Raw genomic sequence first — 18,415 nt, forward strand, 5'->3', positions numbered from 1 at the left:
TATTCTGCAGCCTGCTCTACTTCAGCCATAGGGAAATAGGACAGTATTCCAATTACTGATACCACCAGCCAAGTTGAGGCTTATGAACCCAAAAGTTGGGCAGAATGGGACTGTCAGGATGCCCAGATGGCACTGGGGCACTGAGCCTCACAGGTACTTATTGAGGTGCTGTTCTCCTGCTTTACTAGAGAAGTAACTTGTCACTGTCCACCTTAAGACATTTGTTCATGAGTGACAATACTTTCTATCACCTTCTTAATTGGTCAAAAGTTCTGATCTCATTATTCTTACTGGATTTTGTTTCTCATGTCAGGGTCTGTTTTCTATAAAGTCAAAACTGAATTCTGATAAGTAACATGCCTGCCTCAGAGCAATACTATGAATTGTAATTGGAGCACTAGGAGGACTCTTTGAAAAATATTTACTTGTTTGAAATAAGCTCAGGTCTGTGTGCTTTCATACAGATGTTTAGATACAACTATTTTATTTGACTCTTCCCCCAACATTACACTGTTTGTAAATGGCAAAATAAACACTTTAAAAAGTCCATTTTTTTCAGGTGGAAATACTGGAAAAAGTAAAAATATATCTTTCCCCTCCTTGTGGAAAATTTTTATTTTGTATGCATGCATACACAGACTTAGAGTGTATCCAAAAACTTTCATTCGGAAAATTAATTTCACCAACTTTTGTATAAAACGATTAATCATAACCCAGTTTCATCTCTATTATTTCCTGTAAACCACATATCAACATGTTTTGGTGCCTAAATAACCAAATATTTAGGCAGAAGTATAAGCCTGCAGTCACCACCACCAATTCCGAGTTTCTGAGAGTAGTTCAAAGAGAGAGGAAGAAATTACCTGAGGAAGAGATCAAGTGTCCATATCTTGGGTAAGTTTGCTTAGTGCCACTGGTGGCAAGTAGTGACCAAGGGATGTTACCAAAGTCTTGTTCTTTTCACCATGGAAGGCACGCACGTGACTGTGGCTTTTCCTACAGTCCTGACCTCCTCCAGTCCTGGTGGTAGGACTCACGACATCAGGACATGACTTTCTCTTGGCTCACATGCACAGATCTTCCTTCCACAGAAGGCTTGGCTAAGATACTCCAAGAGTGTTTATGCACTTGCATGAATGCCGGTAATGCCTCTGAGTCCTACTGACAGATTTACATGGAAGTTTAATTGCCTCATTATAGATATTCAAGGTTGGAAAATCTGAAAAAGCTGATGCTATGCTTTTATTTCTTTCATAATAAATACTAGTCATTTTTTTTTTTTTTCACAAGACACCTTTCATATTTGAAGTTTCTTTTCCTTTGGGAGATATTAAAAGAGTTGCTGCTTTTCATATCATCTTGCTTTTCAGTTGACTAGGGGAAGGAGAAACCTGCACACTCTCTTGCTTTATTCACTTATTTTTACAATGTTATTTTCTCTTTTTGCCTGTTTAGAACAAGGCCAAGTTGTTGCTGAAATAAAGTAATTCTTTCATCCTCTTCTATGCAAAATTTACATCAAGAGAAATACAGATAGATGTTGATCCTGAAGAAAAATATGAACTAGACATAGGAATATAGTATTCCTCCCAGGACTACTCCTGGTTAGGATCTGACAATTTTTACAGACAAAAAAAAAAAAAGAAAAAAAAAGTATAGAAGAGAGTTTGATTTTATTTATTTATATATTTATTTAATGATCTTTTCCAGTGTCATAATTTTGTCATAATTTGAAGGAAATTTTTTCCCTTAAGATGTTCACATAAATGTCACTGAAAAGATGTTCCTTTTTCCTTCCAAAACAAAGCAATTGAAGTTTGTAACTTACAAAAAGCAATATAGTGATTACTGTAGTTCTCTCTTTTTCCCACTAGTACTTGCTGAGTATTTTAGCTTTGAGAAAAAAAAAAATTCAATATACTAAAAGCACAAGAAAAAAAAATCAAAAATTTATCCTCAGCTATCTTGTTTCTGTCATGTATTGAATATCCATATTCTCCAAATGAAAGAGTATAGGGACCAAGGGTTCTTTTATTATTGTTCGTTTGCTTTGCATTTTTTTTTTTTTTTGTAATACATATGCATTAAAAAAGCATATGATAAGGAATCTAATTGTTAAAAGAACAACTCCTCAGGCATTCAAAACTTCACTCTATTTCATTCTTAATATGTCTGCCCTTTTCTGTGAATATCTGCAAAATCAAGCTGAAGAGAACAAAAAAAAATATTATCAGTCCAAACAGTTTATTGTCCCTCTTTTGCATCCGTACATTTCTGGCCAAGACCCTATGAGAAAAGGCTGGATATGACCATAGGAAGACTGTACATCTCTGTATACACCTGATACACAGTTATGGTCTCTGCTTCTCAGACATGTCTTTTCCCTGTCACCAGTGGTCGCACATTGTGGTGCTCAGGGACATGATTTAGTAGTAGGCTGTTAGGGTAGTATGGTTAGGTTGTGGCTGGACTTGATGATCTCTAAGGTCTTTTCCAACCTGAGCAATTCTATGATTCTATAATTCAGATATCCTTCTAAAAGACTGCAAAATTGAGGCTGTTCTATCACTTTTTATTATTTTCTTTTTTTATATAATATTCTTTTTCTTTTATTTTTTTTTAATTTTTATTATTTAGGAGGCAGGTTGGGAAAAAAAGGAACATCACATAGTTAAGAGTGATGTAGAATAGGATTCACCTTGTCTGCCTTCAGCTTGGGCACCTGTGCTAAACTAAGGAGGACTTCCCCAATAGCTGAAGAAGAGATGCAGACATCCCCATCAGGTGATTCATCCCACCTGTCACACATACATGACTGAAGAAGGAATATATTGCTTTCTGGAAGTACCTGTGCAATGACTATTGACACAGCTTAGATGACTACTTTTTTTCAAGAGCTAAATTCTTCATGGCTTAAGCCAGGTGAAATAAATTCCTCACAATATGAAAGCTGGCAAAGAGCATGTCTAATTTGACCCATTACAACTGAGAGTTCCACCTCCTTCTTAGTTTAGTTTTTCTTTCCAGAGCTAGCTGTTTGGTTTGGATTAATAAGAAGCTAGTGAATTCACTGAATATTAGCCCTCTTTTATTATTATTTGGGAAACTGCCTTTCTGAATATTACAAGTAACAAAGAAGCCACAGTAAAGTCAAAACATGACTGGTATCATCAACTGAAATTTAAACCCATGGTATGTAACATTTAGTGGTTTAAGTAACTATTTTTTTTCCTCAGCTTTGTTAATTATCATTTCCACCAGAACAGCACACAGGATGATAGGAACAGTGAGCCATCTGATGCAGGTTCTATCAGAAGATGAGAAATACATAGAATTTGCCAGGAAATAAATCATCTTTAAATAACTGAGATGGAGTTTGGAATGCCATCTGAGAAGTGTTCCTGAATCTTGACTGAAATACCAAGGAGTGTAAACCATAAGGAATTTTCCAAAGCTTTCCAGCATTTGTAACCACTTGAAGAGAAAAAAGGAAAAGCATTACATTCATTTGAAAAGCTGGGTGAACAGCTAGCTTAAGATGAACTTTCTTTCACTGTAGGTACATTATTTCTGGTGCTCAAGTTTTCAAACTTAGTGCTAACCCAATAACATCTAGAGAGGGCAGAAACAATCAATGTCATAGATCTCCCAAAGAGATCTGTGATTGTTTATATTCAAATATTCAATTTCTATATGATTTGCCTGTCTACATTTCTAAATATATTTATTTTCAAATCTCTAAGTTAATAATAAATTCCACCTTCTATAGCTTTGGTATACAAATATATGATGGAACCAATCCAAATACAAATTCTCTTCCCCACACATTGTTCAGCTCATACCAGAAACATAATTATAACATTGATTATTGGTATAGCAATTTATAGGTGGATTGGGAAAATTACCGTCTGAACCAAAGCTCATTATTTATTTTGGGCACATGCATTTATTTGAACATCATAAATTGTAGACTAATAAAAAAATCTGGTAGTTTCACAGGAAATTATAATATATCAGTGTGCCTATATACAGGATGTGTGAGAGAATACTGTGACGAAGAATCACCAGGAAAGCAAATGCACATCTGGAAAGCTATGACCTCTGGCTCTATGTGCCTTATCCTAAATTCTACAGAAGTTTAGGATCAGAGGACTGCATTGGAAAGAAACTAAAAAAAAAAATGTCAAACATCATAATATAAATGGTATAAAAATGCATTATTAGTGGAATTTTTAAATGAAAATAATACATCAGCTTTGCTCTCAAGAAATCCTTGTTGAAACTTCACTATGTTTTTCTTCCTTATGGATACTTACGCACATCTGGCTGCTCGTTTAAGAATTCAAGTGATTTGCTGGTACCAGTCTCTGTAAAATATTGGTCACTTCTTTTTCATGGGGTATGATTAGCTATTGAAAATTCTTAGAATTAAGGGGGAAAAAATGTAAGAGAGCACACTGATGAAGAGCTAAAAAACTGAAAGCAGTGTAGCTACAACTTCTATTATACTCTCAAAAGGAAGTGATACTGTGATATGAGTAAGCATAGTCATTTCATAATTATGGGGACTGGAGTTTCTAGCAAAAGGAGATGAAATAGATATCTGCAGAAAAAGATAAGGAGAATACAGGAGTATTTTGAAAGTATATTCTTGTAAAAATGACTGCTAAGAAAGTGTGGTCTTTTATTCCCAGTAGAAGTGATCTTGTCAGGAACATCAACTGCTGAAACCCAGAGGAAGATTTCAATTCCTGAAAGAAGCTGTGACCTGGAAAAGGAAGGTTTGGAACTGTAAGTTGGCCCCTTGGCTTTCACATAGAAGTGAGAGCCTGTCACTGACTCAGCAGCAGCATCTGGCAATACTGGGACTTCAGGGACTTGGGAGAGGGCCACGTGGCTGTGGAGGTATGTGTCAGCTCTGCACATTTGGAAAGGCAAAGTGAGGGAGGCTGCCAAAGAAATCCATTAAAGCCTGGCCTAATTGTTCTCTTTTTCTTTCTTCCTTTTTTTTTTCCTTCTTCTTTCTTTCTTCCTTTCTGTTTTTCTTCCTTCCTTTCTTCCTTCCTTCCTTCCTTTCTGTATTCCTTTCTTCCTTTCTTTCTCTTTCTTTCTTTCTTTGCTTCATTTTTTTGTGTCACTTCCCCCATTCTTCTAACATATAGAAAATTACATTTGCTGCTGATTATTGAGTTTCCCATTCAGCATCTTTATAAACTGCAAACAGCAATGCAAATAGCAATACATAGTGGTCAACCAGCAATGCCTCATCTAATTACACAGTCAATAATGTTAAACTGTGGCTGAATAACCTCTCTATATTAATCTTGAAATAATTCACCAGAGATGAGCATTGTTATTTAAAAAAAAGAAAGAGAGAGAGAGAAAGAAACTCAACACAAGATCAAGAAAGACTGGTCTTTTATTCAGTTCTTACTGATACAGCCTTTTAAATGTTCTCCTAATGAGTTACAAAAACTGCCAGCTAGATTTTACTCTGAGAGTTTCAAAAATTTTGCATAGTTTTCCCCAAATAAATTTCCTTGGCAGAAGGTCTGTGCAGCAAGGTCTCCTATGTATCATGATCCCTTCAATATGTAGTGAGACCTTTGGCTACAGCAGTGGGCAGACACCAGTGAATGTACTAGATTGTCCTGAAGCATTACACACACATACTGAGCTGGGACAGGCTTAGAATAAAGTAACATTATGCTCCAATTTTCATTAGACAATAAAGTACTTGTAAAATATACAAAAACCACCAACTGTACTTTATTTTGAACCCATGACAAATCCAAACACATGTATTTTTCTAAACTACGTAATATATATACAGACTTTATGGACTTGCACAGTGTTTTCAGAAATTGGCTTTTGCTTTGATTTTCACTGAAATGTGTCCAACTTTGTTGATTATGCAGTTTTGCTTCCTGTTGCAAATAATTGCCACTTTGCTAACTCTAGCGAGTGATTAAGGATGAGAGTCTTGTGTTCAGTTCCCTCCATTTTGCTCATATTCTCCAGTATGGCTGCCTCATTTTCACACAAAAATATTTCTGTTTCGCTTTGTTATCCAAAATGACTATGTGACAGCTTTTATGCACTCATTTTACCCATTCCAGCTGGAACTGTGGAAACAGCTAATGCATTACCAAATAACTAAAAACCTGCAATTTTCCACCTCGTGATAGATCAGAAATGATAAGAAACTACTATTTACTGTGTGCCATCAGAGCTCTGCAGTCACACAGAAGCCAGTAGACCATACTTAGCCTTTGTATTAAAAAGTACAAATTCTCATAAAATCAGACCCTAAATAGAACTTCATCCATCAGCAAACAGTAGGAAAGCAAACAAGCAAAACAGAGAGAAAAAGATCTATAATCAATTCTTAGAAGTTGTATGTAAAATAGAATACAATAAATTTGTTTTTTTTCTGTTGAGCAATAATAATCGAAAACAATATATTTTTGATTTTGTACAGAGAAAATCTCAGGAAATTATCCTCAGTTCCATGTTGGGTAACTGAGGAAAGAAGAAGCCTAAATGGTTTGAGTAACTTCTCTTATTAGACACATTCAGAGAGATCTCAGGAGTGGCAAACATCTGATATATTCTAGACATACAAGGTCGTCCAAGACATCCTCAGGAGGTCAGCAAACAACACAGGATCTGCTGGTCTGCTGGCTTTTGAAGCAGCAGCCAAAGGCCAAGCAGAGTACTCTAAAATTATGCTTGAAAGACAGTAGACACCTGAGTTTCCCTTTTTTTCTTCAAAGATGCATGGATTATTTTGGGAAAGGAATCCAGGGCTGAATTCAATGCCAAACTGGGAAAGGAAAATAAATGAAAACATACATCATTTTTATTCCTTTGCCAGTCTGAAGGATGGCAGGTCACTTGTTCAACTGAATTGTATATATGAAAGAAACGTTTTACAACACTGGATATGATTCTGCGAGAGACACGTGCTAGACTTTGTATCTATGCTCACAAACACTTAAGTAGAAGAGGCAAAATTTCCTGCTGGGATTAAGATTTTCTGTTGTTTTTGTTCGTTTTGTTGTTGTTGTTGTTTTGTTTTGACTGGCATTTTGTCTTTTTTTGTTTGTTTGTTTGTGTGTTCTGTTTGTTTGTTTCCATTTACTTAGATTCTTTGAAAGCATTTGTTGCTTTTTGTCTAAAGTGGGGTAAAATAGAGCTAGACCCCATTTGTGCAAGTCATACGTAGGTAGGATTCATTCTCCTTCCTGTTTTCCTGGGTCTGGCAGAGGAAACTAAGAGTTTACCTTAGCTAATACCTGATTTCACTCTACATACTTCTATCTGAGATCATGTTACCAACAGAAATCTGCTCATAACAGCAGGCATAAAAGTTTACCTCATGTATCAGAATGTGGTGCACCAGAAAATATAGCATATTAATTAATTTACTTTACGTCACTTGAACTCTGCAGTAGATCTTAATGATGAGTGTTAACAACTTTATGAGTCTGATTTTGCTTCCTGCTCATATAGAAGTAACCAGATGTTCTAGAAAAAACACATATAAATAAACTGGAAGGTCAACCTGGGCTTTTATTAGTGGATAGAAAGCCAGACCATGCTTTTTCTGGATGATAAAATATTACTGGTTTCTACAGGGGATCTTTTACACTGTCATAAATTCTCCATCTGGCATTTAATTCACTTCACTGTTCAAATATTTGCTATATTCTGATGCATTGAAGTTTCTTTGCTTTTTTAATATCTATTCATTTGTGAACATTTTCTAGGTTCCCCAGTGGAAGGACACTCCCAGTGGCATAGTGTTCAGCAAACTCTTTAAAAAAGAAAGAAAGAAAGAAAGGAAGGAAGGAAGGAAGAAGGAAAGGCAGGAAGCAAGCAAGCATACATTCTCATTTTTTCTTCTTTAGAAAGTGTGTCATTCATACATTGAGAATTTTCTGACTAAGTCCATTTTTATAACATTGGATTTCTGGAATAAAACATGATTTCCACAGACTCATCTAGGAATAGGCAGTTAATGCTGTGTGCAAATCCCAGTTTTTATAATGTTGATACATTCTTCCTTTTTTCTTACTTGAGAGGCAGGAGATCAAGTTCAAATATAGGATGTATCCCCACTTTTAGAATGCGGTTTTGTTGTTGTTGTTGTTTTTCTGAGAGAAGATCCTATTTTAAAGGTTCATATAATTGTTTAAGGCTTGAGAGTTGCAGTAGAAATCCTGCTACAGCTCTCATGTCTGATCTTTTTTGAGTCATTAAGGTTAAGTATTCCAGAACCTCTTCTGGTGAAATTTCTTTCATGCTTCACTAAAAGGAAATAGTTTGTTTTAGGGTAACTTCTGGTGCCGTAGTACCTCAGAAAAGGCATGACCTTATAAGCAATGAGGGTATAGGAATGTCAGACATCCACCTGTTTTTTTCCTGTGTACAGGAAATATAGCTTCAGGTTGTCCAAGGTGATAGGAATATCATGGATATTCTAGCAGATATTCTGTTATAAATACAAAAGATATCTATCTCAATACATATGCAAAAGTCTCCAGATAATTCTGTGTGAATTAAGGCACTGGAGACCTTAGCTCTCCTCTATTCATCTGATAGAATATGTAGTAGGCTCTTGGACTGCTTAAACAGATAGGTTTAACGTAAGTGTGAAAACACTGATTTCCCCAGACTGGAGTATGTAACATATCATACCACATCTCCAGTTTCACCATTTCAAGACCTCAGAATCAAAACAGATCAAAGAATACTCTGTGAAGTTGCCATCACTATAAACTTTGGCTAATTTCTCTTCAGATGAGAAATCCTCTCGTCATCGTGACTATTCTGAGGTTTTTTATTTTCCCTGAGAAATCATTCTCAGGGAAGGATAAGAATTTTCTTTCCTTCTTTTGCCTTCAAAGTAGCACCCAGGAGTGCATTTGCTGCCACAGTTCTATGAGCTTGACACGTTAGCCATGACCTATAAACCCCAAATTAATACAGATGTATCAGATCTTTAAGTCTTTTTAAAAGCTTGTGTGCGGAGCCCATAGTTCTCTGGATGAGGTCTTGAGAATTTATACTGCTTTGGTCACCCTTCAGGTTGCTTCAAAGCTTGTAGTCAGCTGGATCGTACATGTACGACCTCAATCACCAAAGTCCACCATGAGCAGTTCTGCTGAGCATCTAGAACCCTGATCTTAACTGCGCCTTCTACGAGACTGAAAGGATCTCCATGCTTCAGACCTGTTTGAAGAAGTCCATGAGGAGCAAAGACATTTAGAGAGATGGGAGTCTGAGGGTTTGGTCATAGTGTTTCGTTGTTGTTTGTTTTGGTTTTGTTTGGTTTTGTTGTTGTTGTTGTTTGTTTTTCCTATTTAAAATCTATAAAATAACAGAAGTTCTTTTTAAATGTCTTGACATTTCAGAGGGAAATAGAGATAATGTTAAAAACTTCTAATGCTTTTCTTTGCATGTTATCTATACCATTCATTTTTATTTCCTTCTTCAACAAAAACTTCAAAAGATTTTATTATTGCCTTTTGCAAAGGGAACAAACTAGAATTAATAGCAAGTAAAGGATATCGTGAAGGGAACTTCAGGAAGACATTCACTCCTGTCTGCCTTCAGTGTGTATTACTACATGGCCTATGATTTCTTATCCTACCCCTGTTAGACAACAGGGGCCTTCTATAAATATTCAGACTGTTATCTCAAAATCTATGTTTCAGTTGCGTGGTGTAACAGCAAACAAAATTTTTATTACCATTTTAACCTCACGGAACTCCAGAGTCTCTTTACCATCCTAAGAAAATGCTCCTTAATATAGAATTCAAACATTTCTATTTGATTCAACATGCTGAAACAAAGCAGTTTGTTTCAATAATGCTGGAAACATATAATTTTAGTTGAAAAAGTCACTCCAAAATGTTTCAGTGTTATCAAGTCAAGTTTCTTCTTCTTCTTTTTTGTTGTTCCACAACAAAAATTAATACTATAGCCTCTATCCTGGGTTCTGAGATTTTCCATAGCATAGAAATTCAGATTTGATACTACGTTAATAATTTATTCATATTTTCCTTTGTTCTTTCTTTCTATAACTGTGCCCTCCTTGTATTCTCAGTTTTAATTAGATTAATTAATCACGGATAACAAAATAACATGATCTTTTGTACCTTTTATGTGCTATTGAAATGAAAAATAATAATTACTTTAAAAATGGAAATGGTTAAGCATGTTTGCATTTATGACAGAATTCCTGAAAAGCTTGTGAAAGTTCTGAAATATAAATTTGGGGAAAAATTTCCATTCAATATTTTATAAGTTTTCCATTGGTTCTAGATTCTTTGTGGAAATGGCCTTAAAATAAGAGCTAAAAGTCATTTCCAATCCATTCTCACATCAACTGAGCAAATATAATACACACGTATTGCAAAATGGCACCAAAACTGTAGAAACAAAAACACACATCCAAAAGAAAACAAAAACAGAACACAAAGCCCTCTCTCCCAGATCAGATTTTTGGACAAGCTTTAGAGAAGCACTTGAACATCTGGCCGTCCATTTGAAGCAAACCTTTTCTGATGATTGTGCCTCATTAGTTACAGTCCAAAACATGCAGTGCTTTAAATTATCTGCAGAGAATATTTCCATTCTTCCATGTTGTATCACTATAAAATTTGAAGAACAAAACAGATATGAGTTACATTTAAATTTTCATTCTATTTAGTCTCTGAGGTTTATGTCATGTAAGGATACTATAGACTATGCCTAAGTATACATACAGCTATTATTTCATATTTCTATATTTTCATTACCTATTACTGACTCGCAAGACGGTCCATCCGGGAACTGAAAATGGTTTCTCTATAAATGCGGATTTCTTCCCTGTCACGGACATGATCATCTCCTTAACCCTCACCTGAATATGAACCCCAAGTTTTCTTTCTAGAACAGTGCCTAAATTGGAATTTTTGAACCTACCCAGCATCCAGATCCAAACTGGAATGGAAAGGAGCAATGTCTGCCATCTGGCAACAGTTCTGTGGGCTGTGTAACTAGCCAGTTGTGTCAGACCTGTTTCTTCTAGACAGATGCACGCTCTTCATTGACATTCATGGCTAGCATAAGCCAACAGACACAACAGACAGATCTGTCACTGAAATGGCATGAAGAGTGAATTGCTCTCCAGGCTGTACAGTCATGCTTTCATGAACAGTTTCAGTAGTAATGGACAGCACACACGAGTGTGGGATGTCTCCGTCATACAGGAACATAGGATATATTGCTATGGAATCAACAGGAGATTTCCTGTTCCCTTTCAGGACTAGATTTCCACCCACAAGCATTTTATGCGACAAACTGTTATCAAATTCTATAAAATCTAGACTATTCAAATAATGTATTGCTCTTCTCTTTTTCCCTTTTTATTTTTCAGATCATCATGTATCGAAGTGATAACTATCAATAGATACATGGAGATTGCAATAGGGCTTTTCAATAGCGTGCACTTGCTTGATGATTTCCCAGTGTGAATTTTCACAGCATCACTTCCTGATGGCAAAGTTTTGCTTCCAAAACCTACAAGCTGTTTAGTGTTTCAAGAACTGAATGCATTGTTTTTTTCTCTCTTTCTTCTTAACAAAGTGTAACTCTCCTGAATATACGTACCATCTCTTTACTGGGATCCACAGGTCCTAGCTGAGAAGCAATGAGTATCTGAGATAAATCAGAGCCACCCAACTGGAAAACTGTTTCTCAGCCAAGTTCCTTTCTACCAAATGTCCAGTCCAGAGAGGGAGATCCTCTACTGCCCAGCATTTAGAATGTCTGTAGTCATCAAAATCCACTGTACAGGAAGTAGATGGACTCCAACAGCATCACAGAACTCTTGCTCCCTTTATCTAGCAGTGATACCAAGTAACAACCCACGCATTTAATACAGCCTAAGCAAACTGAAAAATATGAGTACAGTGCTATACACTCTTTTTCCTCAGGGGAAACAGTAGAAATGCACAGCCACAGCATGTTACTTCAAGTAAATAAACTCCAAGAAAGATCTGAAATGTAAAACAAAGGCAATATACCAGTCCAGATGGAGGAAGCAAACAAGCAAAAAAAAAAAAAAAAAGAGAGAGTCAATGTTAGATGAAGTGAGATGGAAGTCTCTAATCACTGACTGGCACAATCAGATAAGATCATTGCACTCCAAATATCCGTGTGATATTTCTGTAAGGTAGCTATTAGATGCTTTTCAGATTAAACCAAAAAAAAAAAAAAAAGAGAGAGAGAGAGAGAGAAGAAAGCATTTTATTTTCAGTGGAAAATGCTAACAGTGTTAGATTTGGGGGGAATCCAGAGCAGAGCTGCACTATGATAGATGAAAGCTAATAGGCAGAGAATTGAGAGAAGCCTGAACATAAACACATAAATCAGGAATTACATCAAACTGAGATCATGATAAATATGTTCGGAACATTTCTACTGGGCAAAGTTAAGTCTGAGATTTAGGGAGCATGTAATAGGCTGGAATTAAAAGACAGCAGTATTAAAAACTGACTGTATCCTGAAGGCACAGAAATGTTTGCTTTTTTCTGACTGCTGCTCAAGTGCTATCACCAGGCAGAGTGCATGAAGCTGTGCACTATGAATGTCAAAGTGAAGCAGAGAGGGGGGTTGCAAGTGAACTTTAACAGTGATCAGGAGGACAGTTTGGATGGGAGACTGCTGCTCAGCTGTGTGATTACTTCTTTCTTTGCAATAAGAAATTAAAATGACAAGTACAATGCAAATGACAGACAGGAATATCTTCCTCCTATGGAAGTCAAATTGAAATAGAGATATCTGATACTAATTTGATAACAAACTAATAACCTCCACTGTCTTAATTCAAAACAGCCAGTAATTCTATGGTAATATGTAGTGGAGGAAGACAATACAGGAATGAAATTTTTACAAATCTATTTCAGCAGCTGTCTTTCTTGGTTAAGAGAGAACTGCAGAACGAGAAAAATGCTGCGGATGTGTGGTATACAAAGGCAGCATTTCCTATTATTAAAACTTCCAAATTCTGCCAGAATCTTTAACATCTTTTCTTTTGTTCTATCCTGGGTGTGGTGTGCAAAGGCCAGGAAAAGTTTCACGGGTATCATCTTGTCTTCATCATATCTATGCCTGAATTGAAATGGCTTCCATTGACATATCATTTCATGACGGAATGAAATAGAAAAGAGCACTGAAGAATAGAAATGCCCTATGACAAAGCACAGGAACATTTTTACAAATACACCCACATCCGTGCCATTCCTTCAGCTTACATTGAAAGTCAATGAAACCAGTCAGTGAGAAATACATTACGAGGGGTGGAACAGATGGAGAACACTAGACAATCATCTGGCACAATTCCCAGTGTGGGACTGCTCCCTTAGAATCATTTGCTAACATTCCATCCAGAGTTCTATGAGTCAATAAGAAAACAGAAGTGGGGAGGAGGAAGCCAAAAAAAGGAAGAATGGATCACTTGCAGCAAAAGCAAATCTTTTTAACATGATTCAAAGTCTTCAGTCATTCTATAGCTAACAGGAAAATTTCTGCATTTTATTCTGCCATTTTAGCCAAAATATGTCCATTAGTGAATATTGAGTTCATTTTAAACATTATATTCAGAATTTGATGTTTATTTAATGAAAATCAAGCTAATCAGATTTGAGACGTAAGTATCTTCCATCATGACTGATTTCCCAAATATTTTCTCCCCAAACCCCTGCAATTTCAGGGTATAATTGAAGTATAAAATGCTAAAAATGGAGAGGAGGAGGTGTTGACATCTCAGCCTGTAAACATTCTTTGTAAAGTCAGTGGACACAAGAATGCAATTCAGTTGAGTATATAGGTCTTCTTTAGAAAATGATGAATGTCCTCCAGCAACGTTATTGACAGGACTGGAGCCTTTCAGTGCAGTTACCCTGAGTTAGAAAAGACAAGTTCCATCCTTTGTTCTAGTTCAGTTTAAGCTGTATGATGGACTGAACTAACTAGAAATGTTGGTAGAACAGGAGCTCCAAAACCAGAAAAGCAAGAATGCACTTTTAATGCAATGAAATCTCAGGAAGCCAAAACACAGATGGAATAGCTGTTCCCATCTCCTCTCAGGTCCTGAACTACTCTGTAAATTTGACCACATTAGCTGCTGCTCTAATTAATGGAAGGTCATTCTGTACTGGATTTGTTAAAAGTGTTACTACATCTAAAACACTTGATTTTTTTAAAAGTAATATTGGCCTTTGCTTTAGTTGTAACTTCATTAACAGAGTAAAAATTGTCAGGTGTGTTAGAAGGGTATGGGTGCAGATAAGCTTCTTAAGCATGTTGTAAGCTCTTAGAAAAGAAAATCTTTTGGTTCTGTTCCGTTCACTTTCTGGAAAAGACTGGGAACAAGCTTAAGTCATAGAAGTAAATGCAGCATTTCTTGTGTCATCTGCTAAGTTCCAGGCCAACTGCTGCTGAAGGCTGCAGAGGTACATAGTACTCCACTTCTGTCCACACATCTTAAACAACTTACTGACACTATTTTGCCATCCCCAGCAGCCTATGACCAGTTTCTGGGTTTGAGTTATGATTGGCAGCTCCAAACTAGAACATTCAGCAAAAATCAGACAATCGGACTAAGTAGAAAGGCAAGGATGAGCACTACTGCTTCCTGTTCACCCTATTGTGCAGTGGTAACATGGCAGAGAGCAGATCCTCCTCACAATTTAATTTTAAACCCTTTGATTTTAATTTTTCTTCTTTAAAGGCAAGGATGTGTGCAATTATCATCACATGGCATGAATATTAAGGTCAGGTGCAATCTCCTGCTGTCTGAGTAGGAGTTAACTTATTCACATTTCACCTGCTCTCACAGATTAGATTGCATCAATTACTAACAAAACCACAGCTCTCTGATAGCCAGGTTCCTATATTAGATTTTAAGTTGCAGTGTGACTCCACCCCATCAATTATAATTTCTTCCAGTGATCTGTACAACTGCAACATGTTAGAGTGCTGATTTATAATGCTAATTGCAAAGTTAATTCACCTGGGCAGAAATCTAAGCCACTGGCATTAGATGATAATTACTATTATTTTTCTACCCCTATAACTGAAATCAAGTGTTTTGTGAAGTTTTGTTCTACCATCTATTATCTGTTCTCTTGGCAACAATGAAATCTCTTTGGGAGTCTGAGCTGTGAATTGCTTTTCTTTCCCACAGATCTGTATCTGCTTATGTCAAACTCAAAGCTCAAAGGCAAGGATCCTAGTCAGGATTATCTAGCAAAAACTCCAACTGATATTGATTCATATTGATTCAATATAGACTCTTCAGCTTTGGGGGATTTATTTTTATTAAGCTAAAATCATGTTTACCAGTGTGGAATTCATAATCTTCAGCAATCTACTGGTTGAATTATTCTTTATTCAATGGATATGTTCAGCACATCCCTCATAGAGAGCAGGTCATACTGTGTTATTCTGATCTCTGTTATAACTGGATTTCAGAGTTCTCTAGTAAATGAAATGAAGTTAAAAGGTAAATCAAGTTAATGAAACAACTTGGAGATTTCCTAAAACATCAGGCTTTGGGATACTTTATGGGAAGCTAGTTACTGAATCACTGAAATTTTGGTCATGAATTTAATATGAGCGTATCTTTGGACTGATCTACGATTGCTGGTGCTTGGACTCCTGTCTTGCTCCGATTATCAAAGCGAGAGGAGGTTCTTTGATATATGTATACCCAAGGTGAGATTAAGAAACAACGGTTCAAATGTTGGTCCAACCAGTTTATTACAGATCCTAGGCAATTAGGGTGATGGGGAAGGAAAAGCGGGCGATAGGAAAGATAGGAAAGAGCAAGAATGACGTGAAGCGGGGATAGTCACCACCAAAGATCAAGCAGCGTCCCATTGCTTGCCGTTCCGATGATGCAAGGCCGATACAGGAGCAGGAGCGCAGGAGAAGGCAGCAGCAGAGTGGCTGTCCTTAGGCAGCAAGCATGGAGTCCAGGAGAAATAGGCAGCAAGCAGGTAGCAGGCCCAGGAGAGTCGAGTCCGGCAGCAGAAGGTAGCATGTCACAAGGAATCTGATGTCAGAGACCTCACCTCTCTTGGTTGTAGGTCCCATTTTTAACCTTCTTCTGCCACTGTGACATTCCTGGGTACTTTGGTAAGAGTCATGTGCAGCACCCTGAGATGGCTATCTCCCTCGAGATGAGCCCACACAAAAGACCACTTCCCGGCCCTTAAGCTGCTACTTATCTCTCCTTGCCCCTGGCCTGCAAATCTTCAGACAAAAGATTTTTCCAGCTTTGACCAGGACTTGTCTGGACTTGTCCGTGTTCCTCAGCAAGCTTTGAGACAAAGGTGCAAAAACAAATAATCTCTTACAACTCCTTAATAGAGAATGTTAAAAATGCAAGTGGGGGAGAAAGAGAAAAAAAAAAGAAAAAAGGTTCTAAAGTTTAAAGATTGAAGTGGGGTTTTTTTGTTTGTTTGTTTGTTTGTTTGTTTTTAATGGAAAGCTGTAATTTACCTGTTGTATAGATTGCAGATCTTGCATAAACAAACTGCTCCAACTACAGTCTGCTTTTTTACAGCTTCAGTCCTCTGTACTGTCTTTCCTGAATCTCCATTGTTCTTCGTGGAAAAGACCTTCAAAAATAAATAGATTATTAAAATCAAGATCTGATTTCATATTTGTTCTTTCTCCATGTACAAACAACATTTTCACAAACACAAACAGTGAAACGTGTATCTGCCCAACAAGTTTTGCATCAGATTTGTTGTTTCAGCAGTTGTTACAAACAAAACCTGCCTGTTGCTAACTTTGTTGTAGTTAGGTTTAAAGGAGTTTGAATTCTTAGTCCAGCTTATTGCCATTAGTTATCTCAGCAGGTATAGATGTATCAGTAAGTAGATCAATAGGTAGACCTACACAGATAGACTTAACTATAATCTATTTTTCTGTCTAGTCTCTGAGCCATTCCATTATGAACAAGCTCTAGCCTAAAACCTGTGTACACATCCAGCTTTTATTTTAGCTCAGGCTCTGGCTTCTGCACTACAGATGTCTCAGACCTGTCCAGCTTTGTAAGCGTGGAGAGGACAACAGTTGTTTATATTCAGGTTAGTTGTTAAAGACAACAACAACAAAAATGAGAGACAGATAAGGGAAGCCTTTCCTGAGAGATTTCTGACTGGTTGGAGAAGTGGCATTAGTAGCATCAAATTTTTACTGTATTTTTTTTTTTCCTAAGTGAAATGTCCAAAGTTGCAAAACCAAGCCAAAAAAAATCTCCAACATAATTCAGATGAAGGTAAAATCTGTATTATTTTAAACAGCTACATTTTTGGTTAGGGAATAAAGAAGAAAACCTTTATTTTTCTCATCAGAACATCATATTTACTGAAAAGACTGCTCATATGTATAATGTTTCCTTCGTCGATACTTGTAATATTACAGTAAATCAGAGAACTATTAACAGTTTTCCAAATAGTTCTATGTAAACGTGATTTGGGCCTGAAATTCAGATTGAATAGGGGAAAAAGCAAGGCTACTAACTCTGCTTAACTTTGCAGTTTGCCTAGATATCTTTGGCTGGTCTCTGCAGCCTTAATAGCCTTTGTAGCCTCTGTAACCTTTGTAGCCTTCAAAGCCTTTGTTACCTCTGTAGATATTCAACAATGACGACGACGACAACAAAAAAATCACAATGTAATTCATAGGCCTTAAATTAGACTTCTGCTACCATCATGTATCTATGAAGTCTATGGTTACCAGACACCTAAAACAGATAGAAAAATTACATGCCTAGAATAAAATGCTGTAAATTTTTCTTAAATACAGTTATCATATCCAATATATCCACTGATTTTCCTATGATTTTAAAGGTTACATAATGGCCTAATATAGACTAGGTACTGTACCAAAAGATGTTACTCGTGAGGATTGATAAGGCCAAAGGCCAAATGTAAGCAACTTCAGCCACTGGAAAATAGGAGAATTGCTTTGATTTGCAAGAATTGGAAATGGAAAAAGCCAGAGAGAATGTAATTTATACTTAAGTAATGGATCAAAATGGCACTATGAACATGGCTGTAATAGCTAATGATGATAAAGGATTCAGGGGAATGTTCACATCATCAGAAGGATTTAATAGATTTCATCCAGTTCTCTTTCTCGTCTCATGTAAAATTCATTTACAAAAGGCTTTAAGTGTGAAATTGCTTGTTTTCTAAATAATAGGGATACAAGATCAAACCATTCCATATACAGTGTAGTACTGAAGTAAGAAATAATGTACCTCAAAATGGAAAACAAAAGAAAAAACAATTAATTAGAGTTTTTCAATCTCCACAGGAAATATTTAAATACATGGATTAATTCA

General features: G+C 36.5%; 1 long non-coding RNA gene across 1 annotated transcript; it reads right to left on the bottom strand.

Moving 5' to 3' along the window:
• LOC110390152 lies at positions 5,402 to 16,360 on the bottom strand. Its single transcript, XR_002433601.1, has 2 exons — positions 16,131 to 16,360; positions 5,402 to 10,661 (listed from the first exon to the last, which is right to left on the bottom strand). It is a non-coding gene; the product is annotated as an uncharacterized LOC110390152 (long non-coding RNA).

Source organism: Numida meleagris, chromosome Z (assembly GCF_002078875.1).
Source record: "Numida meleagris isolate 19003 breed g44 Domestic line chromosome Z, NumMel1.0, whole genome shotgun sequence".
NCBI lineage: Eukaryota > Metazoa > Chordata > Aves > Galliformes > Numididae > Numida > Numida meleagris.